The sequence below is a fragment of the Carcharodon carcharias genome, chromosome 7, assembly GCF_017639515.1.
Source record: "Carcharodon carcharias isolate sCarCar2 chromosome 7, sCarCar2.pri, whole genome shotgun sequence".
NCBI lineage: Eukaryota > Metazoa > Chordata > Chondrichthyes > Lamniformes > Lamnidae > Carcharodon > Carcharodon carcharias.
Window position 1 is genome coordinate 155,371,384 of NC_054473.1, and position 26,889 is coordinate 155,398,272.

The 26,889-nt window shown below is 42.6% G+C and overlaps 1 long non-coding RNA gene across 1 annotated transcript in view; it reads left to right on the plus strand.

Annotated features, from left to right (window-relative positions):
* The window catches only part of LOC121280191, a 903,449-nt gene that overhangs the window by 95,736 nt on the left and 780,824 nt on the right, over positions 1-26,889 (plus strand). The gene's annotated exons all lie outside the window — the stretch shown is intronic.

Genomic DNA, 26,889 nt, shown 5'->3' on the forward strand with positions numbered 1-26,889 from the left:
GCAAGGGGATTGCCACCCAATAGTCAATTCTGGTGATAGCATTGGTATCAAAAATTAATTATAATTTGGAATAATATTTGTTGCAATGATCATTGTTTGATTTAAAGTTGTTCTGTTATTACTATTTATGCAGCAAATAAAATCTGCACAGTATTTTGTTCTCTATTAACAGTTACATATTAAAGTGATAAAGTTACCTATAGATTTGAAGTGCCAATTAGTCTATAAAGCTAATTGATGAAATGAATATGCCAGAAAGGTACAGATTACATTAATAATCCAGTATGTTATGGTATTCAACCTTTAAATCATAATAGATTTTGTCGATCATATTTCAAACAGAACAATGGACACCATAAAATATTTTTTGACAGTTAAAATCCCATGCACATTTCTTTCATGTGCCTCTGGTGTTCCTTTGAGAAGTAAATTTGGGTTTTGTAGCAGCTTATGGATGGAGCAGCCAAAAGTCCCAGGAAATTATGGCGTGGAGTAAACAATGGCGTAGGCCATTTATTCAGAGGTTTCCTGGTACTTTTGCACTATAATAATGGCCAATGCCATGGATGCTCCTTTACAGTGGCTCAAGTTTTAGGCAACTATTTATTACTGAATTCTCAAATACTATATAACACACTGCAAAACAGTGTACCCTCTGGCTCACCATGAACTATATCACACTGTTGCACTTATTCAGTTCTTCAGCATATATATGACATTATGAACTCAGAAATGGAAGATGTAGTTCCTTATGGCGATCACCTTATTGGGATTTGAGTAAATCAGCCTCCTGATTGAAACTTGGTCACAGAGAAAAGCACATTATCGCCAGGTTAAAAATGCTGCCTTGTAACATTTAATACTTGTTGAGAATTTACTATTGAAAAGCATGCATGCCGAAATAATTTGAAAGTGACTGTCATTTTAAGTTCATGCCAGTTGCTATATGTTTAAAGCCAATAGCTCTTTACATAAAGGAGCATACCCCAGACAGCAGCTCTGAAGCAATACAAAGTCATCTTCCATCAGTCAGATGATAACCCAACTTAGTCTACTGCATTCGTTGCTCCCAATGTGGTCTCCTCTACATTGGAGAGACCAAACGTAAACTGGGCGACCGCTTTGCAGAACACCTGCGGTCTGTCCGCAAGAATGACCCAAACCTCCCTGTCGCTTGCCATTTTAACACTCCACCCTGCTCTCTTGCCCACATGTCTGTCCTTGGCTTGCTGCATTGTTCCAGTGAAGCCCAACGCAAACTGGAGGAACAACACCTCATCTTCCGACTAGGGACTTTACAGCCTTCCGGACTGAATATTGAATTCAACAACTTGAGGTCGTGAGCTCCCTCCCCCATCCCCACCCCCTTTCTGTTTCCCCCTTCCCTTTTTTTTCCAATAAATTATAAAGATTTTCCTTTTCCCACCTATTTCCATTATAAAAAAAACAAAAAAAACACCCCCACTAGAGCTATACCTTGAGTGCCCTACCATCCATTCTTAATTAGCACATTCGTTTAGATAATATCACCAACTTTAACTTTAACACCTATGTGTTCTATTGTACTATTGTCGTTGACATCTTTTGATGATCTGCTTCTATCACTGCTTGTTTGTCCCTACAACCACAACCCCCCACCTCCACCTCTCTGTCTCTCTATCTCTCCACCCCCCACACACACACCTTAAACCAGCTTATATTTCAACTCTTTCTTGGATTCAAACTCAAGTTCTGTCGAAGGGTCATGAGGACTCGAAACGTCAACTCTTTTCTTCTCCGCCGATGCTGCCAGACCTGCTGAGTTTTTCCAGGTAATTCTGTTTTTGTTGTAGATGATAACTGTGTGTGTTGGCTTTGCGTCAAATAGTGAGGAATTTTTTCCGCTAATTTAATTTCCAAGCCTTGCGAGTTATAAAATCGTTTATAATCAAAGCATGGAGGCATTGGACCCTGTGAAAATACTAGATACTTGGAAGGGATTGCTGGTAGGCTATGGTTATCCATGTTTTTCTTGCTTAGCTTTAGCTCTTCAGTCAGTTGGGGAGCTTCTGCATTTCACATGCAATAATCACTGGAAGTGGAAGAAGATAAGTCGCAGATTAGGAAATGGTGTTGTTAGGAACTAGAGATAGTTTAAGTTATTTGTGTGTGTTAGGAATAAGGTATATCTTTAAGTTTAATTTACATTTCTGTATTTGTGTGTTAAGAAAGGGAGAACATGAGTTTTAGTTTAACTTTAAAAGATGCCTGCATTTTAATGAGATTTACGACTCCTGAAGGGGAATTAAAACAAACAATGTATAAAGACTAAAACAAAAATACCTGGAAAAACTCAGCAGGTCTGGCAGCATTGGCGAAGAAGAACAAAGTTGACGTTTCGAGTCCTCATGACCCTTCAACAGAACTAAGTAAAAATAGGAGAGGGGTGAAATATAAGCTGGTTGGGGGGGGGGGGGGGGGGGGGGGCGTGGTGTAGAAGGTGGGGGGTGGTGGTTATAGGGACAAGCAAGCAGTGATAGGAGCAGATAACCAAAAGATGTCACAGACAAAAGAACAAAGAGGTGTTGAATGTGGTGATATAATCTAAAAGAACGTGCTAATTAAGAATGGATAGGAGGACAAGCAAGGTACAGATAGCTCTAGTGGGAGTGGGGTGAAATAAGACTAAAAGGGCATGAAAGGTATAGATTTAAAAATAATGGAAATAGGTGGGAAAAGAAAAATCTATATAAATTATTGGAAAAACAAAAGGGAGGGGGCAGAAACGGAAAGGGGGTGGGGATAGAGGAGGGAGTTCAAAATCTAAAGTTGTTGAACTCAATATTCAATCCAAAAGGCTGTAAAGTGCCTAGTCAGAAGATGAGGTGCTGTTCCTCCAGTTTGCGTTGAGCTTCACTGGAACAATGCAGCAAGCCAAGGACAGACATGTGGGCAAGAGAGCAAGGTGGAGTGTTAAAATGGCAAGCGACAGGGAGGTCTGGGTCATTCTTACAAATATAGTATAGTATTGATATTATGGAATATTTGGAAAACCTGTATTTTTCTCTATTAAACTGATTGTTCTGAATATTTGTTTTTAAAAATGGGTTTCAATTTATATAACTTTTAGTGATGTGGAATTAAGAATATTCACCAGGACATTAATAGATTCAAAGTTTCAAATTTGTTGTAGCTTGCTATGATAATTAGCGCATTTCACAAGTTTACTCTTTTTGTTAAATATTGTTACGTTTTCCCGCTTCTCTTCCTGAAATGCAATATAATACAGCTGAATGGGAACATAGCCAGTCTTGTCTCTGACACTATAATCAGGCATCAAGGAAGTTAAGTATAAGGTGACTGTGTCTGTGATATAATTTGTGGCGTTTACCTCATTGTCATCCTGTTTAGGGGACGTGCCAAGTTCCACTCATGTTTCTTATCTGACACACATAGTGCAGCTGCTGTGATTGGCATTCCTTATAGATTCTAGAGTTCTGCAAATAAGCAAGCTGAACTTCTGGAAAATTGCATGTTGTCAACCACAAAACTCAGTTTTAATTTTTGTAATTTAAAGTACATGTGTTCCCCTGAAAAGATCCCGAGGCAGGTACACCCTAGGAAGTAATTCTGTAATTTAAGTGTAAAGATGGTTTCTATGAACAAGTTTTCCTTCTTTTTCTAAGGAGTTTGCTGCAATTTCTGGGATGTAGTCATCATTGGCCGGGCCAGCATTTATTGTCCATCCCTAGTTACCATTGAGAAGGCAGTGGTGAGCCGTTGCCTTGAATTGCTGCTGTCCATGTGGTGTAGGTACACCCATGGTGCTGTTAGGGAGGGAGTTCCAGGATATTGACCCAGTGCCAGTGACGAAAAGGTGACATATTTCCAAGTTAGGATGGCACGTGCCTTGGAGGGGAACTTGCAAATGGTGGTGTTCGCGTGTATCTGCTGCCCTTGTCTTTCTAGATGGTAGTGGTTTGTAAGATGCTGCCTAAGGAGCCTTGGTGAATTGCTGCAGTGCACCTTGTAGATGGCATGCACTGCTGCCACTCTGCGTTGATGGTAGAGGGAGTGAATGTTTAAGGTGTGGACAGGGTGCCATTTAAGTGGGTGGCTTTGACCTGGATGGTGTCCAGCTTCTTGATTGTTGTTGGAGCTGCACTCATCCAGGCATATGGAGACATTCCTTCACACTTCTGACTTGTGCCTTATAGATGGTGGACAGGCTTTGGGGAGTTAGGAGATGAATTACTCTCTACAGATTATCCAGCCTCTGACCTGCTCTTGTAGCCACAGTATTTATATGGCTAGTCCAGTTCCATTTCTGGTCAATAATAACTCCCAGGATATTGATAGTGCGGGAAATTCAGCGATGCTAATGCCATTGAATGTCAAGGGAAGATCTTGGTTCTCTCTTGTTGGAGCTCATCGTTACTTGACACTTGTGTGGCGCGAATATTACTTGCCACTTATCAGCCCAAGTTTGAATGTTGTCCAGGTCTTGCTGCATTGGGCATGGACTGCATCAGTATTTGAGGAGTCACGAATGGTGCTGAACATAGTGCAACCATCAGCAAACATCCCCACTTCTGACCTTATGATGGAGGGAAGGTCATTGATAAAGCAGCTGAAGATGTTTGGGCCTAGGACACTACCCTGAGGAGCTCCTGCAGAGATGTCCTGGGACTGAGATGATTGACCTTCAAAAATTGCAGCCTTCCTTTGTGCTAGATATGACTTCAACCAGTGGAGATTTTTCCCCCTTATTCCCATTGACTCCAGTTTTGCTAGGGCTCCTTGATGCCACACTTGGTCAAATGCTGCCTTGGTTTCAAAGGCAGTCATTCTCACCTCACATCTTGAGTTAAGCTCTTTTGACCATGTTTGGATCAAGGCAGTACTGAGGTAAGGAGCTGAGTGGCTCTGATGGAACCAAAACTGAATGCCAGCGAGCAGGTTATTGTTGACTAAGTGCTGCTTGAAAGCATTCTTGACCACATCTTCTATTACTTTGCTGATGATCAAGAGTAAGCTAATAGGGTGATAATTGGCTGTGTTGATTTTGTCCTGCTTTTTGTCGACAAGACATACCTGGGCAATTTTCCACATTGCCGGGTAGATGCCAGTGTTGTAGCTATACTGGAACAGCTTGGCTAAGGCCATGGCAAGTTTTGGGGCAAAAGCCTTAAGTACTATTGCTGGAATATTTTCAGGCCCCGTAGCCTTTGCAGTGTCCACTGCCTTCAGCCATTTCTTGATGTCATGTGAGGCGAATTGAATTGGCTGAAGACTGGGGACGTCGGGAAAGGTCAAGATGGATCACCCACTCAGCACTTCTTGCTGAAGATGTTTCCAACTGCTTCAGCCTTGTCTTTTGCACTGATGTGCTGTGCTCCCCCATCATTGAGGATGGGGGATATTTGTGGAGCCGCCTCCTTCAGAGAATTGTTTAATTGAACACCACCATTCACGACTGGATGTGGCAGGAATGCAGAGCTTAGATCTGATCTGCTGGCTGTGGAATTGCTTAGCTCTGTCTATCTCTTATTGCTTATGCTGTTTAGCATGCAAGTAATCCTCTGTTGCAGCTTCAGCAGGTTGACACCTCATTTTTAGGTATGCCTGGTGCTGCTCCTGATATGCCCTCCAGCACTCTTCATTGAACCAGGGTTGATCCCCTGGCTTGATGGTAATGATAGAGTGGGGGATATGCCAGGCCATGAGGTTACAGATTGTGGTTGAGTACAATTCTGCTGCTGCTGACCCATAGCGCCTCATGGATGCCTAGTTTTAAGTTGCTAGATCTGTTCGAAATTGATCCCATTTAGCACAGTGATGGTGTCACACAACATGATGGAAGATATCCTCAGTGTGAAGGATGGGACTTCATCTCTACAAGGACTGTGCGGTGGTCACTTTTACCAATACTGCCATGGACAGATGCATCTGTGACAGGTAGATTGCTGAGGACAAATTGAGATAGGCTTTTCCCTCTTGTTGGTTCCTTTACCACCTGCTGCAGACCCAATCTGGCAGCTGTGTCCTTTAGGACTTGGCCAGTTCGGTCAGTAGTGGTGCTACTGAGCCACTCTTGGTGATGGACATTGAAGCCCCCCTTGCCACCCTCAGTGCTTCTTCCAAGTGGTGTTCGTTATGGAGGAGCACTGATTTATCAGCTGAAGTGGTGGAGGTGGGGGAGTAGGTGATAACCAGCAAGAGGTTTCCTTGCCCATGTTTGACCTGATGCTATGAGACTTCATGGGGTCCAGAGTTGAGTTGTTGAGGACTCCCAGGGCAACCTCCTCCTGACCATATACCACTGCACCACCATCTCTGGTGGGTCTGCCCTGCTGGTGGGAGAGGACATACCCCGAGATGCTGATGGTGGCATCTGGGACATTATCTCTAAGATATGATTCCATGAGTATGACTATGTCAGGCTGTTGCTTGAGTATTTTGTGAGACAGCTCTCCCAATTTTGGCACAAACCCCCAGATGTTAGTAAGGAGGACTTCGCAGGGTCGGAAGGGTTGAGTGTGCTCTTGTCATTTCCGATGCCTGTGTCAACGTTGGGTGGTCCGTCTGACTTCATTCCTTTCAGACTTTGTAGCAGTTTGATACATGCTGAGCCATTTCAGAGGGGATTTATAGAGTCAACACATTGCTGTGGGTCTGGAGTCACATGTAGGCCAGACGTTCCTTCCCTAAACGACATTAATGAACCAGATGGGTTTTTACGATGATCAGCAAAAGTTTCATGGTCACTGTTACCCAGGCTAGTTTTTAAAATTTATTAAGTGAATTTAAATTCCACCAGCTGCTGTGGTGGGATTTGAACTCATGTCCCCAGACCATTAGCCTGGGTCTCTGGATTGTTTGTTGAATGACATTACCAGTACGTCATTGCCTCCCCAAGCATTGTTTGCAGACCCCTGTCACCTTTCTTCTGAAACTCCTCTGTACCCTAAATACCTTTCATCTCTTTTGAAAAAGGTACTCAGGCCTTGCCCCCAAAATTGTTAAGTTTAATTGTGGCTTATTTGAAGATCACAACTGGCTTTTTGAAGTGAATATCAGCCTACACTGATGCATACTGAAGTAACAGCTGTTACTTACATAGCAGGTTTCCAAAAATGCTTATTTTTGTCAAGGAAAAACCTTATCTAACAAAGAGCTTCAATGGATCTAAAAGTTATTTCATTCTAATTTAAAAAAATGTTACATGATCCCATTGCTTTCTACTGTTTATAGCCATTCTGCAATGCCATGATATGAATGAGGTAAAATCTGCTGTTGCACATGAGAAACAGTGTCATTCTGAATTTCAATCATACAGCAAGATCAACCTTCATACCAGCATAATAAATTGGACTATCATTTCCAGGCATACAGGATGATTGCTGTGCTGTCATTCAGGTTGGCAGCAATTATTAGTAGGATTCAGCGGTCGCGTGATATTCTTAAATTTTAAGAATTCTCCGACTCGTTTGATTGTCAATAATTGTATTTTCAGCATGTCAGAATGGAAGTAATTTGAAAGGAATTGCTGAAAAGCAATGTGGCTTTTGTGGGGAGAGCTAAGGTGAGGTGTAAAGTGCAGTCAAAATCTCCATTTATTGATAACATGCAATGTTATGACAGACAAGGAAATGAGTTGTTCAATTACATTGCTGCAGCAGAGCAGTTGCTTATTACTTGCAGCTGAAATAACTAGTTTAACATGGCAGTTTGCTTTGCAAAACAGTCTTGTTATAATGACATTTTCGACTTGAATCATTTATATGTCTTCAACTTCTAGATAAAAATGGTTTTTCAACATTACTGGATTTCTTTTATCTTGCATATTCTGCCCCCAATTAATTTATAACTACTGCCACCAAGCGTAAATGATCAAAAAATATAAGCGGTTAGATAAACAATAGCTAGTGTTAGATTTATATTAAAAATAATCCATTTCTATCTACTGCATTTATTGGCTCACTGTAATACAACAGCAAATGAGGTCCAAAATGTAATAGAAAAATTGAGGGATATGATTAAAAAGCTACCAATGAGAAACTATCCAGGCCCTATGAAAACTATAGTTCAGGAAAACTGTGAGAAATCCATGAAAATTATTTTTGACAATTTCTCCTTTCTCAATAATTGAAACTTCTGCAGTTCAGTACAAGTTTGCGAACAAAATAAAAAGATCAAAATATGATGAATTTAGCAATAATAATTAAATGTATTTATTGATTGCCTGTGTGCCATTCAGTGCGTTTGTTATCATTTTTCCTTGAAAGACCTCAGGCTAACTCAAAACTATGGTCTTGGCTGCTCAGGAGCAGTTGTCAATAATATCTGTCTGCTTTGAGAATGTGTAGCTTGGAAAATCTCCATGTCCTGTTTTATCCTTGCGATATAGACAGTGTTGGCAACGGTGCATACGATATACATCTGTGGTTACCTGTGAGGCAATGGTTGACTAATTGAACCACTGCAATGCTTATGGCTTTTTTTGTAGGAATTGTTTGCTCTAAATTGCTTTCTAGGCTATTTCAGAGAGCATTAGGAGTCAGACATGTATTGTGCTAGACAGGGTAAGTGTAGCAGTTTCCCTTCCCACAAGTGTGTTAGTGAATCAGTTGGATTTTTGGCAGCTTAAATTGGCATTTTTGTCCCTCGTGCCAGTTTACAAATTATTGGGTTTGTTGAATTCAATTTCATATCTAGCTTTGGTGCTTTTTTTTAAAACTCAGAACCCCTGGGGTTTGTTGGCCCACCTGTGATTAACAGGACACTTATGTCGCTTTTTCAATTTAGAAAGCAAAAACAGGATTGTTTATTGCTCATGTATTTATTTTTCTCGATGGTAAGTCAAACACTCATTCACTTAGTTTTACATCACTTGGAAAAATTACTTGGGAGATGAATTTGAATTGTTAGTGTCCTCCTACTTGACTGTTGTCCACATCAAAGGCCCTCACCACTTCACCTTGGATCTAAATTCAGCTGATGACCTTTCTCTCCACGGAATCTGTTTTGGGGTTTAATGTTAATTTTTTTGTATATGCAAATTTTGAAATTGTGTAGCACATAATGAAAGAGCAATTTATGTTATTTTTGGTTAATAAAAACTTTTGTTAGGTTGACATTTTGTCATTTTAGAAATGCTTTGATTTTTTCCACAGCAAAGTTCTATGTAAGAAAAAGTATTACCTTTCAAAGTTGTTTGTTTGGAAATTTCAGTTAATTTAAATATTCAGAGAGTATATGACATTAGATATGCTTTGCAATGACTCAATTGTAATATAAAATGTACCCATGAACATATAATTTGATTAGCCCTTTGTTCAGTCATTCATGTACCTTGGATCGTATTTTTCCTGGAATTTTCACTTTTCGCCATGGTCTGTCTGCTGGTTTCTCTACTCTTGAGTTGTACAATTGTTTCTCTTCTCAAACATATAGATGCTGCCGCATTAAAGACACCGAATCATATTTTAGAGTTATTGCCAGGGCTCGTTTGCTGCTGTACAATTCTTTTCATTGTTTAATTACTGTTAAAATTAATGAAACACAAGGTAGCAAGTTGAAAATTATGTTTTTAGGACATTTTTAGACCTCTGGTACAAATTGATTATCTCTTGGGTTTCAATCTCGTGGAGAAAATCTACCACTTTTGTGACCTTGAGCTTCATTCCCATTCAAAATATTGATGCTCAAGATCATGTCAGGATTACATCTCACACAAAATTTCATCCTCCTTCCAATTAAAATTTTGTCCTGTTATCTTAGCATAGAAGCAGATCAAATACTGGCATATAAGAATATCAGGACTGGAGGACAAAAAAGAAACAAGGTTTCCTGAAAATAAAATCACTACACTAGTAGTAAAAAAAAATCTGAGTGCCCATCTTTCCCTTGAGGCAAATGCTGTTGTTTATGGGTTATAATGGGCTGGGATATTATTCTGGGTATTCACTCATTCACTTCATGATCCAGCCTCTTGAATTTTTTTCATTGGATCTGTAAATTGGTCTGTTTTTCATTGACCTTTTGTAACTCTTACAGAGTCAAAATAATTAAGCTAAATTAACAAAATTGGGATAAAATTGACCTTTTGTATTCACACATGTTCAGCAAAAGAGTAAATATGCATCCTTCCCTTTATGTATTTGCTTCAACGCAAGTTCTTTCATCTGTAACCCAAGTGACTGGCTTCTACTGCAGTACCTGCTTTCCCATTAGTGGAGATAAGTTCGCTGCTCCCCCGGAATCCCTGGCTGGCATCCCCTTTGCTGTTACCCTCCCAAGTTGACATCCTCACCATTGCCATTTTCCCTGTCTGGTGGCTCACTGATTTCTTGAATAAGGGAAGAAAATGCTCCCTTATAATATGATGAGCAATTTTGATGCTGTTGTCATGCCTAGAACAGGCATGTCATTTTATGAACTTCTAGTTAATACTTTTAAAAATTGGACACAACAAGCTATCAAGATGGCTGCTACAAATCATATGACTTTTGGCATTTGGACTGCAGACTGTACCAGGTCTCCAGCGAATACCTAATTAAAGATGGACAACAGTGAGGGTACCTCACAGCTATTTCTGAAATTCGTCCATCTCCTTATTTAAGGCGGGACCAACACCTGAAAACTATGGAGTTTCCAGAATGTCTGTATCCATGTTTCATGTTGGACAAAAAGGAAAATTGAAACTCAATGGTCAATATTACCTTCCAATTGTATCACAATGTCTCCCTCATGCAAAACTGATTGGGTAGTTCTCAGAAGTGTTAAACCAGCAGTCATGTGATTGCAGCTGGTTTCAGGGACTGCACCCTTATTACCCCAGGACCCAGCAGATCCATCAGAACCATCAGTTGTCAGCCTGTCTGAAACTAGCTGAAAGTCATCAAGAAGCCAAAGTAGTTAACCTGTTCCAGTTTCAAAGCTCACCTGAGAATCAATTTCCTAGATATTCAAATGCAAGAAACCTCCCAACCTGCTGTGTATCCTTTGCTTTACAAGGCCCTCACTTCAACTTTAAAATCATTGAATCCATTCAAGAAACCACAGGCCTGCCACATGAGAGACCAGAAATTATAAGTGAGATACTGAAATATCTGCAATCTATAAAAGTTCACTACCTTTATCAGTATCCAATCTTTCTGTGTGTGTGTCTGTGTGTGCGTGTGTGAGACCGAGTATGTGGCATAGTGTTAATTCGAGGTAATTGTGTGAGAATAAATAACCTTTATTTAAAATTCTAGGAAGCTTGCTGCTGAATTATTTAATTGGAATACAAGAAAGTACACACCTCTTTCCATACAAAACATACTGATTAGAGGCAGCCAGGGAGCACACACATTCTGTCCGTGACAGAATTGGATGTTGCATCTTGGATTCAAACCTATTAGAGCAAACAAGCCAAATCTGACTTCCAAGGAAAATTGGCAGAATGGAAAAGTGACATAGCAGAAATTGTTGAAACAAAAACAAAAGGGATTACTGCAGTAACTTTGTGGATACTAACGATAGAAAGTAAGATGGCTGACTTTGACGTAAAAGCATTTATACAACAGAAGGATTTAACTTGGCCTAATTAGCATTCCTAACCATAGAGCAGCTGAAAACCATAACTAAGCAGGTAGAACTTGACATACTCTTGGCCTAAATAGCCAAGTGGTTATGGTACTGGGTTTGTAACCCCAAGATCAAGAGTTCAAATCTCACAATAGCAAACTATGAAACAATGTAACTTCATCTGAATAGGAACAGATGGAAACGTGTTTGTACTCGAAAGAGTTATGAGCGGAGGCCAGAGTTAGAATTTCAGGCAACAGAGAAAGAGAGGAAGGGGAATTCCAGGAACGAGAGTGGGATCGAGGCTTCCAGCTGGAGAGAGAATTACAAGCACAAAAAGGTAGAGAACTAAGGCCAATTGAATCAGCTATGGAGAACTTGCCTTTACCGAGTGGAAGAGGCTGGTAATTCTACTACCCCTAGGTCAGAAACAAGATTGGCTTCTTGAAGTATTCCCAACTAGTGCCCAAGATTGAAGAAGAGGATGGGGAAACCTTCTCCACAGCCTTTGAGAAGCTAGCAGATCAGTTAAAGTGACCAACAGAGTCTTTGACTTTCTTAATGTAGGGTCAGCTAGTAGGAAAAGGCTGCAATATATACTCTCTATTGCTGAAGACAGCTCTGCAAGTTATGAACAGATAAAGGCTGCTATCCTAAGTGCCTGTGAACTTGTACTGGAGGCATATTGCCAGTAATTCTGGAGCTCTCATAAAAGCCCACTGAATCTTCCCCAAATTTGAACAAGTTAACATTTGACTGGTGAGTGCAAGTGCCCAAGATTGACCACCCATATGAAGGATTAAGGGAAATAATTTTGTTGGAGGAGTTCAAAAACTGCTCTCATACAACCTTGAAACCCATGTGGAGAACCAAGCAGTTTCCAAAGGCAGGGATGCAACTATCCTGGAAAAGACAGTGGGCGGAATCGTTCCAGATTTGCACTAAGTGCAGTAGTGGGCGGAAAAAGCAACGCTTTACCTGCCGGCCGCAATGGCGGCTTTTCACACCGTATCATCCCAAACCTGACACATTAATTATGCATTCTCGGGATACATGCCCTTTTGATGTCGGGTGGGCTCCGATTCACCTGCCAAACCATCACCTCGCTGCTTCATCACACCAGGCACCACGTTTAAAGTACAGCCGCACTCAGTGCTTCCAGCCCAGGACTGCTGCAAAGAAGACTCCGGCCCTCGAGCACCTTTTGGACACCATGGAGGCCCGCTGTGATGTCCTCTACCCCGCTCTACCACTGTGGCTTGGTAGGCTATGGCAGTGGTGATCAGTGCCAATACTGCACAGAAGGGATTGGCCACCCAATGCAGATAGAGGATGAATAATCTCATCCATGCAGCCAGGGTAAGGTAACCATCTCATCACTCTGAACTCACACACTCAAGCCCATCAGACATTCACTGGCATCTCACTCACCATCAGCTCAAGAAACATCACCACCCATTCTCACACACATACCCTCACGTGTCCACCTGGTCTCATCTCACCTGGAGACTGCCTCCTCAGCCCTCACCATCTTGAGGCCACTTGCACAGATCAACATGTGCCCCCATACACACACCCTGGGTTACCCTCCTCCTCCAGTACAGCCCTCATCCTGCAGCCTCTTCCCTTGCCTGAGGCAACTTTTCCCCCTTCCACAAGCAAGACCTTGCCCTGCAGCCATTGAAACGCCACCTACGTGTGGCTAATCTGGTAGGTAGAGACCTGCCTGTGAGCCCCCGTAAAAGTGATGTGGTGCTATCTGTGAAGCCTGGCACTGATGACTGTGAGTGCTGACCGAAGCAAGATAGGCAAACAAACCTTGAAGTCCCGAGTGAAGTGCAGCCCGGCAGGTGCACACCTTATATATGCTGCTGTGAAACATGTCAGCGTGTTTTCCCGCCAATGTGGGTGGACTATCCAGTGGGGCCAGTGGGGTATGATTCCGGCGTGCTGGCCTAATAATGATATATAGTTGTGTTACAATGAGGTTCCCAACGTCCAATGGAGGGACACGCAGCCCACCATTGGCGGGCTGAACGGATGATCGCAAACTGGTTTCATGCCATGGTGAAACTGATTGTGCCATATTGTCCACTCATGCCACCGAACACGCCTGACGCCTGTGGGCACGGAAAATCCCAACCAATGAATTGACTTACACCCCTAACTCAGAAAAAACCTGAGTTTAGTAACTCCTACAAGCTAGGGAGAGATAGGGTGGAGGTACACGCAACAGGAACAAGCTCCAGAGAAAACAAGTGTAGGGAAGGAAAAGCAGATTATTCTTCGACTTTTAAAAGAAAGAACCTGGATGGTAAACCAGCAGGAGGCCACCCTGCATGTTTTCACTGTGGGAAACCTGGGCATGTTAAAGAAAATTGTTGGCATGCCAAGAAACCAACAGGGGTCACTTCAGTCTGGATAGTATCTGTAGCCATGAGGGTAGTGAACCTGAGCTCAGCTGTAGCTGGGGAGGAGCAGGATTACCTACCAGAGAGTTTCAAACATGGGGAAAATGACTCCATTTGTGTCCCAGGCCCAAAAAAGGAGATAACTATCCTCAGGCACATTGGCTATCTTCAAACCCGTGTTGTAGCAAAGATTGCAGAGATACCACCTGAAAACAGAGAATTACCACAGTGTTGGTAAAAGTGCTTAATGACAAATGCCTCAGTTAAAATTTTACCTACAGAGTCAGTTGGCTACTGGCATATTGATGGTTGGGATGATATCGAGCTTACCAGTGCAAGGGGTGGATCTATTGCAAGGCAATGACTCAACTGAAAGTGCAGTCTTGTGTCCAGATGGTCCAGAGCAGTCCATGGAGACTGGTGAAAATGATGGGAATGAGCAAAATGCTGCTCAACTGGAGCAGCTGAGGAAACCCGTAAGATCCTGCTGGGGTACAGTAGAGCCAGGAAGGATGAAAGAGGCTAAAGAAAAGCTAGCAGAATTTACAGGGGCTAGGTTAGAGTCTGGGGAATTTAAAGCAGCCAAATTTACAGGGGCCAGAGTAGGGCCAATGGAATTTAAAAGCTAAAATAGGACCACAGGAGGGCAAAAGTACTAGGATTAAAGCAGCAAGGGTGGGAGGAAATACACTCAAGCTGTGGATAGCAGAAACTTCCTTCTAGGATTTAAGTAAGGACCAAGAGAGTTCCCAAGCATGCAGACAGAAAGTGAGGGAGATGCCTCACCTAGTTAAAGTACCACAGAGGAGTGCAGCAGAAGTTGGATCACAGGTTAAGTATAGAAGCTGGACCTGAGGGCAGTGGTGCCCCAGAGGATATCGGACAGCTTGGGGAAAAAATTCATCCCACGGTAAGTGGAAAGGGGAGAGAAGACACTAGAGCCCTGAATAAAAGCCTTCTTCAAGCCAGACCTCAACACACAAAGAAAATTCAATTATATTTTAGCCTCATCCTGAGGGAGATGACGAGGAACCCAAACTTGAAAAGAATACTGTTGTCGACAATTACAGTACAAGATTAACATGTGGATGGTAGAATGAGTGATCCTATTTCTCTTGCTTTCCTGGGAAAGCAATATAAAAGAAAAATAATCTGAATTCAAATTTTTCCTCATGCAGCGGAGGCGTGTCATGCCCAGTACAGGTATGTCATTTATGAACTTTGAGTCAATACTTTTAAAAATTGGACACAACCAAGCTGTTCAGATGGCTGCTGCAAATCGGGACTTTTGGCACTTGGACTACAGACAGTACCAAGTCTCTGATGAACACCTAATTAAATATGGACACAGATGAGGGCACCTTGCAGCAATTTGTGAAATTCGCACATCGCTTTAAGGATGGGTCAACACCTGAAGACTGTGGAGTTTCCAAACTGCCTATCTCCATGTTTCATACTGGGTGCAAGGGAAGATGAAAACTCGATGGTCACCATCAACTTACCTTATATCATGATGGCCTCCTCCACCCAAACTAGACTGGTCCTCAGAAGTGCTAACCCAGCGGTCACGTGATTGAAGCTGGTTTCAGGAACTGCACCCTTATTAACCCAGGACCCAGCAGATCCAATAGAACCATCAGTTATCAGCCAGTCTGAGAACCAGAATTTGCAACTAGCTGCAAATTATCAAGCAGCCAAAGTTTTTTTATATTCATTTGCTGGGTGTGAGCATCACTGGCTAGATCAGCATTTATTGCCCATCCCTAATTGCCATTGAGAAAGTGGTGGTGAGCTGCCTTCTTGAATGGCTATAGTCCCTATGGTGTAGGTACACCCACAATGCTGTTAAGGAGGGAGTTCCACCATTTTGAATCAGTGACAGTGAAGGAATGGTGATATATTTCCAAGTCAGGATGGTGAGTGGCTTGGAAGGGAACTTCCATATGGTGGTGTTCCCATGTGTCTGCTGCCCTTGTCCTTTTAGATTGTAGCAGTCGTGGGTTTGAAAGGTGCTGTCTAAGGAGCCTTGATGAGTTTCTGCAATGTATCTTGTAGATGGTGCACATTACTGCCACTGTTCGTTGGTGGTGGAGGGAGTGAATGTTTGTGGAAGGGGTGCCAAACATGCAGGCTGCTTTGCCCTAGATGGTGTCAAGTTTCTTGAGTGCTGTTGGAGCTGCACTCGTCCAAGCAAATGGAGAGTATTCCATCATACTCCGAACTTGTGCCTTGTGGATGGTGGACAAGCTTTGGCGACTCAGGTGTTGAGTTACTCGCCACAGGATTCCCAGCCTCTGACCTGCTTTTGTAGCCACAGTTTTTATGTAGCTAACCCAGTTCAGTTTCTGGTCAATGGTAACCCCTAGGATGTTGATACTAGAGGATTCAGCAATGGTAATGCCATTAAATGTCAAGGGGTGATGGTTAGATTCTCTCTTGTTGCCTGGCACTTGAGTGGCATGATTATTACTTGCCACTTGTCAGCCCAAGTCTGGATATTGTCCAAGTCTTGCTGTATTTGGACATGGGCTGCTTCAGTACCTGAGTCATTGCGAATGGTGCCAAATATTGTGTAATTATCAGTGAAAATACCACTTCTGACCTTATGATGGAAGAAAGGTCATTGATGAAGCAGCTGAAGATGGTTGGGCCTAGGACACTACCATGAGGAACTCCTGCAGTGATGTCCTGTAACTGAAATGATTGGTCTGCAACAACCACAGCAGTTTTCCTTTGTGCCATGTATGACTCCAACCAGTGGAGAGTTTTCCCCTGATTGCCATTGACTCCAGTTTTGCTAAGGCTCCCTGATGTCACACTCAGCAAAATGCTGATTTAATGTCAAGGGCAGTTACTATCACCCCACATCTGGAGTTCAGCTCTTTTTTCCTTGTTTGAACCAAGGTTGTAATGTGGTCAGAAGCTGAGCGACCCTGACGGAACCCAAACTGAGTGCCAGTGAGCAGGTTATTGCTAAGCAAGTGCTGCTTGATAGCACTTCCATCACTTCCATCACTTTACTGATGCTCAAGAGTAGACTAACGGGGCTGTAATTGGCCGGGTTGGATTTGTCCTACTTTTTGTGTACAGGACATACAATTTTCCATGTTGCCGGGTAGATGCCAGTGTTGTAGCTGTACTGGAACAACTTGGCTAGGGGGTGCAGCAAGTTCTGGAGCACAAGTCTTCAGTAATATTGCCGGAATATTGTCAGGGCCCGTAGCCTTTGCACTATCCAGTGCCTCCAGCCATTTCTTGATATCATGCGAAGTGAATTGAATTAGCTGAAGGCTGGTATCTGTGACGCTGGGGATCTCCAGAGGAGGCTGAGATGGATTATCTACTTGGCACTTCTGGCTGAAGATTGTTGCAAATGCTTCAGCCTTGTCTTTTGCACTGATGTGCTGGGCCCCTCCATCATTGAGGCTGGGGATATTTGTGGCGCTTTCTCCTCTAATGAGTTGTTTAATTGTCCACCACCATTCACAACTGGATGTGACAGGAGTGCAGAGCTTAAATCTGATCTATTGGTTGTGGAATTGCTCAGCTTTGTTTATCATTTGCTAATTGGCATGCAAATAATCCGGTGTTGCAGCTCATTTATATGTATACTTGATGCTGCTCCGGGCATGCCCTCTGCACTCTTCATTGAATCAGGGTTGATCCCCTGGCTTGATGGTAATGGTAGTGTTGGGCCATGAGGTGACCGATTGTGGTTGAGCACAATTCTGCTGTTGCTGATGGCCCACAGAGCCTCATGGATGCCCAGTCTTGAGTTGATAGACCTGTTCTATCCTATTTAGCACGGTGGTAGTGCCACACAACACGATGGAGGATATCCTCAATGTGAAGACAAGACTTTGTCTCCACAAGTTCTGTGTGGTGGTCACTCCTACCAGTCAGATGTATCTGCGGTAGGCATGTTGGTGACGTTGTGGTCAAGTATGTTTCTCCCTTTTGTTGGTTCCCTCACCATCTGCCGTGGACCCAGTTTAGCAGCCATGGAACTATGCCAGCTTGGACTGTGTTGGTGCTTCCAAGTTACTTTTGTGATGGACACAAGTCCCTCACCCAGAGCAGGTTCTGCATCCTTGCCACCCTCAGTGCTTCCTTCTAAGTGGTGTTCACTATGGATGATTCTGAGGTGGCAGGTGGGGAAGTATGTGGTAATCAGCAGGAAGTATCCTTGCCATGTTTAACCTGATCCAGTGAGACTTCATGGGGGCTGGAGTCGATGTTGAGGACTCCCAGGGCAACTCCCTCCCGACTGTGTACCACTGTGCCGCCACCTCTGCAGGGGCTGTCCTGCTGGTGGGATGGTGATGGTAGTTCTGGGACATGACCTGTAAGGTATGATTCCGTGAGTATGACTATGTTAGTCTGTGAGACATATCTCCCAGTTTTGGCACAAGCTCCCAGTTTTGGCACAAGCTCCCAGTAAGGAGGACTTTACAGGGTCGGCAGGGCTAGGTTTGCCATTGCCATTTTCAGTGCCTAGGTCGATACTGGGTGGTCCGTCCGGTTTCATTCCTTTTTTGAGACTTTGTAGCAGTTTGATACAACTAAATGGCTTGCTAGGCCATTTCAGAGGGCATTTAAGTGTCAACCACATTACTGCGGACCTGGAGTCACCTGTAGGAAGATTTCCTTCCTTAAAGGACATTAGTGAACCAGATTGGTTTTTACAACAATCAACATGATCATCTTTAGACTTTTAATTTCAGATTTTTATTGAATTCAAATTCCACCATCTGCTGTGGCGGGATTTGAGCCCAGGTCGCCAGAGCATTACCCTGGATCTCTGGATTACCAGTCCAGTTACAATACTACCACGCCACCGCCTCCCCTTAACCTGTTCCAGTTTTAAAGTTCACCTGAAAAATCAGTCTCCGAGATATTCAACTACAAGAAACTTTGCAACCTGTTGTGTACTCACGTGGGCCACAACAACTGGATCCTTCTCTTCCCACCCCAAGTTCCTTTCAAGTCCAGAGGAAATGTCTTTAATCCTGGCACCAGGCTCCCTAATTATACTGCCCACCAGTACAAAGCCATTACTTGGATCTACCAGGGTGTAGAAGCGGCTTGGGTAGAGATGGGAAATTATAAGAGCCAGAAGTCATTTGTGTTGGTGGTGTACAGGACCCTAACAGTAACAAGGTAGGATGGAATATGAGGGAAGAAATAATGGGAGCTTGTAAGAAAGGTATGGCAAAAATCATGGGGGATTTTAATCCCCATGTCGGCTGAAAAAAATCAGATGGGCAAAGGTAGCCTAGATGAGGAATTCATAGAATGTTTTCGGGATAGTTTCTTAGAACAGCATGTTTTGGCGCCAACCAGAGAGCAGGCTATACTAGGTGTGGTATTGTGCAACGAGATAGGATTAATAATGACTTCATCGGGAAGGTGTCCCCAAGTAACAGTGATCATAATTTTACATTCAGTTTGCAGGAGAGAAGAGTTGATTTAAGACTCGTATTTTGAACTGAAATAAGGTCAATTATGAGGACATGAAAGGAGAGCTAGCTAAAGTGAACTGCCAAATTAGGTTATGGGATAGGTCAATATTGATTCTGTGGCAGACATTGAAGGGGATATTTCAAAATACACAGAATAGATACATTCCAATCAGTGATTAGTTAAAAAAATTAAAGATAGTATCAAAATTAAAGAAAAAGTATATAATTGCAGACAGATGGATGGCAGGACAGGAGATTGGACAGGATATACAGCAAAGATTGACCAAAAGATTAATACGGAAGGAAAACTTAGAGCACAAGAGAAAACTAGCTAGAAATAGAAAGACAGATAGTAAGAGCTTCTCTTGCTATTTAAAGAAGAATTAACAAAGTGAGCGTTGGTCCTATAAAAAGTTAGTTTGGGGCATTAATAATAGAAACTAAGGAGATAGCAGATGAATTGAACAGGTATTTTGCATCGGTCTTCACTATAGAGGGTAGAAGTAATATCCCAGAAATAGTTGTAAATCAGTAAATGGAAGGGAGGGAGGAACAAGTTGGTTCATCTCAAACAAAGGCAAGCCCTGTTTTATCTTTACACTACCTTCAAATTACGATTTTTTCCAGAAATCTCAACTCAAACCTTATACTCAAAACTTTGGAATCTTTGAATAAACTTTTCCTTTAATCTAATATGGGGCTTTTGACTCTAAAGTGCTCAACTACACACACACAAGACAATTCAGGGAAGAAAACACATTAAAGCTCACATACAAGTGCTTCATTGCACACAAACAAACACATAGATAAACACTGCCAGACCTGCTGAGTTTTTCCAGGTAATTCTGTTTTTGTTTTTGACATAGATAAAGGTATGTATCGATACTCCTATAATATTGAACTTAACTCTAACGAATCTTTGAGTAGCAGTGGGGGAGTAAAGGGATCTTGAAGGCTGTACCTATAGGGACCTTCAAACTGATGAAAGCTCACATTTTCTTTGCTGCTGCTTGTCAATTGCTCATTAACCCCCTAGGGGTACCCTTTCTCTCTCTCTCTTCAGCACAAACAGTTCTTGTAACTTAGATAAATTCATTTTTTTTAAGTTACGGAAAATTCAGTAGCGGACTATCTACCTCCCTTAAAACATGTTATAAGCACTCAATTCTGTCCCGATTAAAAGTTCCAACTGGTGGGAAGCTCTCTCCTTTACTTTGAGTCCATTTAACCCAATCAGAAACATATTGGACAATTTCAGGACCGTAATGGACATACATATAAGCATTTGGGGTTCCCTTCAAAGGGGGAACCTGGGGTTTCTTTGATGTCATGTTTCCCATTTTACTTAATAATATACACAAAATAAAACACAGAAATTACTTACTTTTCACCTCCGGGGACTCGAACCCCTGGGTATACTACTACCACTTTTTATCGTTTTCTTACCCATCTTCAAAGTTCCTGATTTAAGCTCTGGTTTCGCCGGTTTTGGTTTGTTCTTAGAACTTTGAGAAGCGGGGGGAGTGGCAGAGCCCGCTCTGCTGTTGCGACCTCCCATCTTTCTGAAAAGAAAACACAATTAACAGCGCGGCGTGTTTCCTACCCTATGCGCTCACCAGTGTTTAAGAGTTCCTTAACAAATCCTCCAGTTCCTTGGGTGTTTTGAGTCTGGTCGGTAGCTACTCTTTTTCAAGCACTCCCCCTTTCAGCTAGGATGCTTTTCTAGCCGTCCCCCTTTCAATCACCTCTCCAACTTAAGAGGTCATCTCTCCAACTTAAGAGGTAGCTGGGATGCTAATTCACTGCACACCCCCTTTCAGCTAGGATGCAGTTCATACTCTTCCCAACATGGGAGAGTAGTTCCTCCCTGTCTCCGTGAGGTTTCTTTTTCAGAGATCCGACAGCCCAGAATGTCAGTTACCTCTCCAACTTAAGAGGCTACTGGACTTCAGTCGGATCCCATCCTCGTCGCCAATTTGTCGCGGAAAACGGAGTGAACGCTCAGACCCAGGAGGTTTGTCTCGGAAGTCTTTATTAAATCATGATATCATGGAGAGCCCAGCAGCATACAATGGTGCTAGCTGGCACTCTGAGGAAGCACCAGAGTACACGCATAGTTATAGCAAAAGCGTGCGTAACAGAGGTCATGCAAATTACAAAGTTGCTTGACCTTTAGTAATTAATAACATTGAAATTTTATCTTTGGCATGCATACAATTGTTCTATCTTAGCTTATAATTACACAGAACCTTGAGTAGTTTTGCAAAAACCTTGAGTAGCCCATCTGGCGATTAGTCATCTGGACAGACAACAGATAGCACGACTAGGCCTTGTCTCATGTGCTTGTTTTCATTCCTCCACAATAGCTGACAGAGCGGGTTTGTCTATTACTTGGTGTACTGGTGCAAGGACACTTCGTTGTAGTATTCCACTATAGTTTAACCACTTAACCCTTTGTTAATCTGTGTATGTATTTTATTCTCCCACAGGCATTAATAATGGAAAATAAGGAGATAGCAGATGAATTGAACAAGTATTTTGCATTGGTCTTCACTATAGAGGGTAGAAGTAATATCCCAAAAATAGTTGTAAATCAGGAAATGGAAGGCAGGGAGGAACTTAAGAAAATTGCAGTCACCAGGGAATTGGTAATGAGCAAATTTTTGGAGCTGTGGGCTGTCAAGTCCCTGGATCCTGATGGACTTCACCCTAGAGTCTTAAAAGAAGTGGCTAGTGAGATAGTTGATGTGTTGATTTTAATTTTCCAAAATTCCCTAGATTGGAAAATAGCGAACGTATCTCCTTTTTTCAACAAGGGCGGGAGGCAGAAAGCAGGAAACCACAGGCCAGTTAGCTTAACATATATCATAGGGAAAATGTTAGAAGCTATTATTAAAGACATTATTGCAGGGCACTTAGAAAAATTCAAGGTAATCAGCTAGAGTCAACACGGTTTTGTGAAAGGAAAATCATGTTTGACCAATTTATTAGAGTTCTTTGAAGAAGTAACATATGCTGCGGATAAAGGTAGATGTACTGTACTTAGATTTCCAGAAGGAATTTGATATGGTGCCACATCCAAGGTTTATTGCAGAAAATAAAAGCTCATGGTGTTAGATGTAACATATCGGCATGGATAGATTAGCTAGCCAACAGGAAACACAGAGTAGGCATAAATGGGTCATTTTCTGGTGGGTAGGATATAATGAGTGGTGTGCCACAAGGATCAGTGCTGGGGCCTCAGATTTTTTAAATTCAATAAATGAATTGGATGAAGGGACCAAAGATACAATTGCTAAATTTGCAGATGACACAAAAACAGGTAGGAAAGTAAGTTGTACAGTGGACATAAGGAGGCTACAAAGAGATATAGATCAGTTAAGTGAGTGGGCAAAGATCTGGCAAATGGAGTAAAATGTGGGAAAATGTGAAATTGTCTATTTTGGCGGGAAGAATAAAAAAGAAGCATGTTATTTAAACGGTGAGAAATTGTAGAGCTCTGAGAAGGAGAGGGATCTGCGTGTCCTAGTGCATGAATCACAAAAGGTTAATATACAGGTACAGCAATTAATTAGGGAAGCTAATAGAATGTTATTGTTTTAGGCAAAGGGAATTGAATACAAAAATAGCGAGGTTATCCTTCAGTTATACAGGGCTTTGATGAGACCACATCTGGAGTACTGTGTGCAATATTGGTCTCCCCATTTAAGGAATGATGTAAATGCATTGCAAGCAATTCAGATAAGGTTCACGAGTCTAATACCTGGAATGAGAGGGCTGTATTATGAAGAAAGGCTGGACAGGGTTGGCTTGTATCTTCTGGAGTTGGAAGAGTAAGAGGTGACTTGATTGAAACATATAAGATCCTGAGGGGTCTTGACTGTAGGGGGTGGTGGTGTGTGTCAGCTTCACCTCTAACTTCTGAGCGGTCCGAATCGCTCCCATTCCCTGGGTTCTAGACCTTGGACTTATTTGGGGGTTGTGACAAAGTGCAGCAGACAACTGGTTTTGGTGCAAGTAAAAAAAAAAATTGGGTTTATTGAAGTCACAAATGAACTTCGAACATTAGGATTATACTGAGATTATACAGACCTACAAAGTTCACTTAGTTAAGAATGGGGAACACATGGCATAACGAGGGAAAATCACGCTACTAATCCCCTTATCCTTGTCCCTTCTCCAAAACCTAACTAAATTGAACTAGGCAAGGTCAGGAATCATGCTCACCAACCAGGGTTCCTTGACAGTTCAAAATCCAGCCAGGTAAACCAGTTGCAGTTTTGGGGCATGCTCTTTGTGTCCTCTGGGACCCGCCATCCCCACGTGGTCCTGGTCTGTGGACTCTGCGAAGATTCTTCAGTTGGGTGGAGGGCGTGGTTGTGGGTGGTCGATCCTCGTGGAGGGCTGCGGTTGTGGCCTTGTCCTCGGTTGACCCTGCCACCCCGTGCCCCTCGCCATGATGTTGCCTGCGGGCTTACAAGCCTCCAGACCTCCTTTGTCCGCTTGGCTCAGCTCTCTGCTTAAACTCTGCTTCAACCGCTCCAAAATTGCTCCCTCCTCCTTCATAACTGGTGGCCCAGTTATACTGTTTTTCGAATTTCTTATCTGAATCCAAATCAAGGTTAGTTCTTTGTTTCATTTTGGTGGGCTTCTTCAGGTGATTGTGGTCTCGTTGTTTTTAATGGTCTCACATGATGTTTATTGTTGTTTTCCTGCCCCCGTAACTACTCTTGAACTCAAAGTCATTGTATATGTGGAGTATTAAGAGTTCGCATAAGTGCATTGATTGCTGCCTTCCTGCCTTAGTAGTTAGTGATTATTTATGCAAGATTTTGATGGGCTTTGGTTTTGTGTAAGATGAAGACTTTCTCTGGGTCAATTGTTTTAAAGGGAAGGATGTGTATTCTGTCTCCTCTCATTGTCTGGTTCCAGGCAACAATCCACACTGCACTCAACAAGCCTGGGCATGTCCAGTCCCAGGACTTCATGGGCCTAGCCTTCTGTCTGTAGCGTTCCACACTTAACTCAGCAGTTGGGTCCTCTGCCATAAAAGTCCAAAAATCATATCCTTGTTGATGATATGAAAAATGTGGGAATTTTGAGAACCCTTCAGACAAGGTGGATGTGGAAAGATGTTTCCTCTTATGGGAGGATCTAGAACTAGGGGTCACTGTTTAAAAATAAGGGGTCATTCATTTAAGACAGAGATGAGGAGAAATTTTTTTCTCTGAGGGTCATGAGTTTTCCAAACTCTCTTCCTCAAAAGATGGTGGAAGCAGAGTCTTTGAATATTTTTAAGGCAGAGCTAGATAGATTCTTGATAAACAAGGGAGTGAAAAGTGATGGAGGTAGGTGAGAACACGGAGTTGAGGTTACAATCAGATCATCCATGACCTTATTGGATGGTGGAGCAGGCTCGAGGGGCTGAGTGGCCTACTCCTCCTATTTCGTATGTTTGTGTATTGTTACTCCTCCCACTGGAATGTCCCCCTACATCACAATGCTGTGGCTAGTTTGCCCATCCTACCTGCAGCCCCTGCTCTTTCCCCCACAAACTGCAAGAACCTCAAACTTGGACATTTGCAAGAACTGAGGCTCCTCCATTGCCACCTTTTGGATTTCCATACCAGCCTCACTCTACTGTCACACCCTCCTGTCCCTCACCATGGGCTAAACCCATTTTACCGCACCTATGGGGCATGGCTATCTCCTGGAATAAAGTGTTCAGGTAACTTTCCTCCTCCCTGATGCACTGCAGTGTCCAAAGCTCAGACTCCACCTCATCAACTCTGAGCCAAAGTTCCTCATGCTGCAGATGTTAATGTTGATGTGGCTGCTGTGACTCTCACTGGTGTCCACCAGCCCTAAAGTCACAGCTGGAACACATCACCTGCTCTTCCATATTTCTTGTATTTTATTTAGTTAGGGTTTCAAGTTTCAATATAGTATTGAATGATAGTTTGCAGTTATATTTAGTATTTTAACTAGTGTTACAATATCTAATTTTATAATACGTATGCTTTGAGTATAATTTTTAGATCGGGGATTGAAATTTTTAAATGTAAAATAAATGAAAACACCTGGTTTAACAAATTTTTGAACAGTCCTAAAACGATTGCGGATCAAAGTGTGGCCTATGTTTATTTTATAAGGCTACAGTGGGAAATATTGGAAACTAAACAATGGGCTATCACTCTGATATCTTAGTGGAGTCAGCATGTCTACAGATGTCTCAATAAGGCATTTAAATTATGCATAATGTTTCCCAGACAAACGGAAGGCTTGGGAATTGAAAATAATTAGTTTAAATCTCTATCTGGGACGTTGCAGGTGTGCCATGTTGCTATGGGGATAGATTGGCAGTGAGTTTTTTTTTGTTTTGCTTTTTGTCTGCTTGACTTCTCACAGAAACAGGCAGTTGAAGTCTGGATCTGGAGCAGTTTGGAAGAGGCAGAGAAAATCTTCCAGGAGCTGTAAAACATCAATGGACTAGTAGCTAGGGCTATCAGGCACCAAGGACGTCTTCTGATTTGTAATCACTAAACAAGGCTGAAGTGAAGTCCATGCTTGAGCTGGGCAGTCCACAGTTGTGAGGTATTGAAGGAGAGTTGTAGGGTTTGCTTAACCAGATGCCAGTGGAAAAAACCCAAGAAATTTCATACTTCGGAGAATAGCGGGAATACTGAGGAGAATCAATGTTGAAGGTCTAATACAGGCAGGATTTATACAGTTAATGGCAAAGCCCTTAAGTGCATTGATGGACAGAGGGATCTGGGTGTACAGGTCCACAGGTCACTGAAAGTGGCAATGCAGGTGGATAAGGTAGTCAGGAAGGCATATGGCATGCTTGCCTTCATTGGCAGGGGTATTGAGTATAAAAGCTGGGAAGTCATGCTGCAGCTGTATAGAACCTTGGTTAGGCCACACTTGGAATATTGCATGCAATTCTGATCGCCACATTACCAGAAGGATATGGAGGTGTTGGAGAGGGTGCAGAGGAGGTTTACCAGGATGCTGCCTGGTCTGGAGGTTACTAGCTATGAGGAGAAGTTGGAGAAACTCAGCTTGTTCTCACTAGAGCGACGGAGATTGAGGGGCGACTTGATAGAAGTCTACAAAATTATGAGTGGCATGGACAGAGTAGATAGTCAGAAGCTTTTTCCCAAGGTAGAAGAGTCAATTACTAGGGGACATAGATTTAAGGTGAGAGGAAAAAACTATAGATGTGCAGGGCAAGTTTTTTAAGCAGAAGCTAGTGAGTGTCTGGAATTCACTGCCAGAGGAGGTGGTGGAAGCAGGTACGATAGTGGTGTTTAAGAGGCAGCTTGACAAATGCATGAATAGGATTGAATAGACGGATACGGACCCCGGAAGTGCAAAATGTTTTAGGCAAATGATCGGCGCAGGCTTGGAGGGTCGAAGGGCCTGTTCCTGTGCTGTACTTTTCTTTGTTTCTTTGTTTC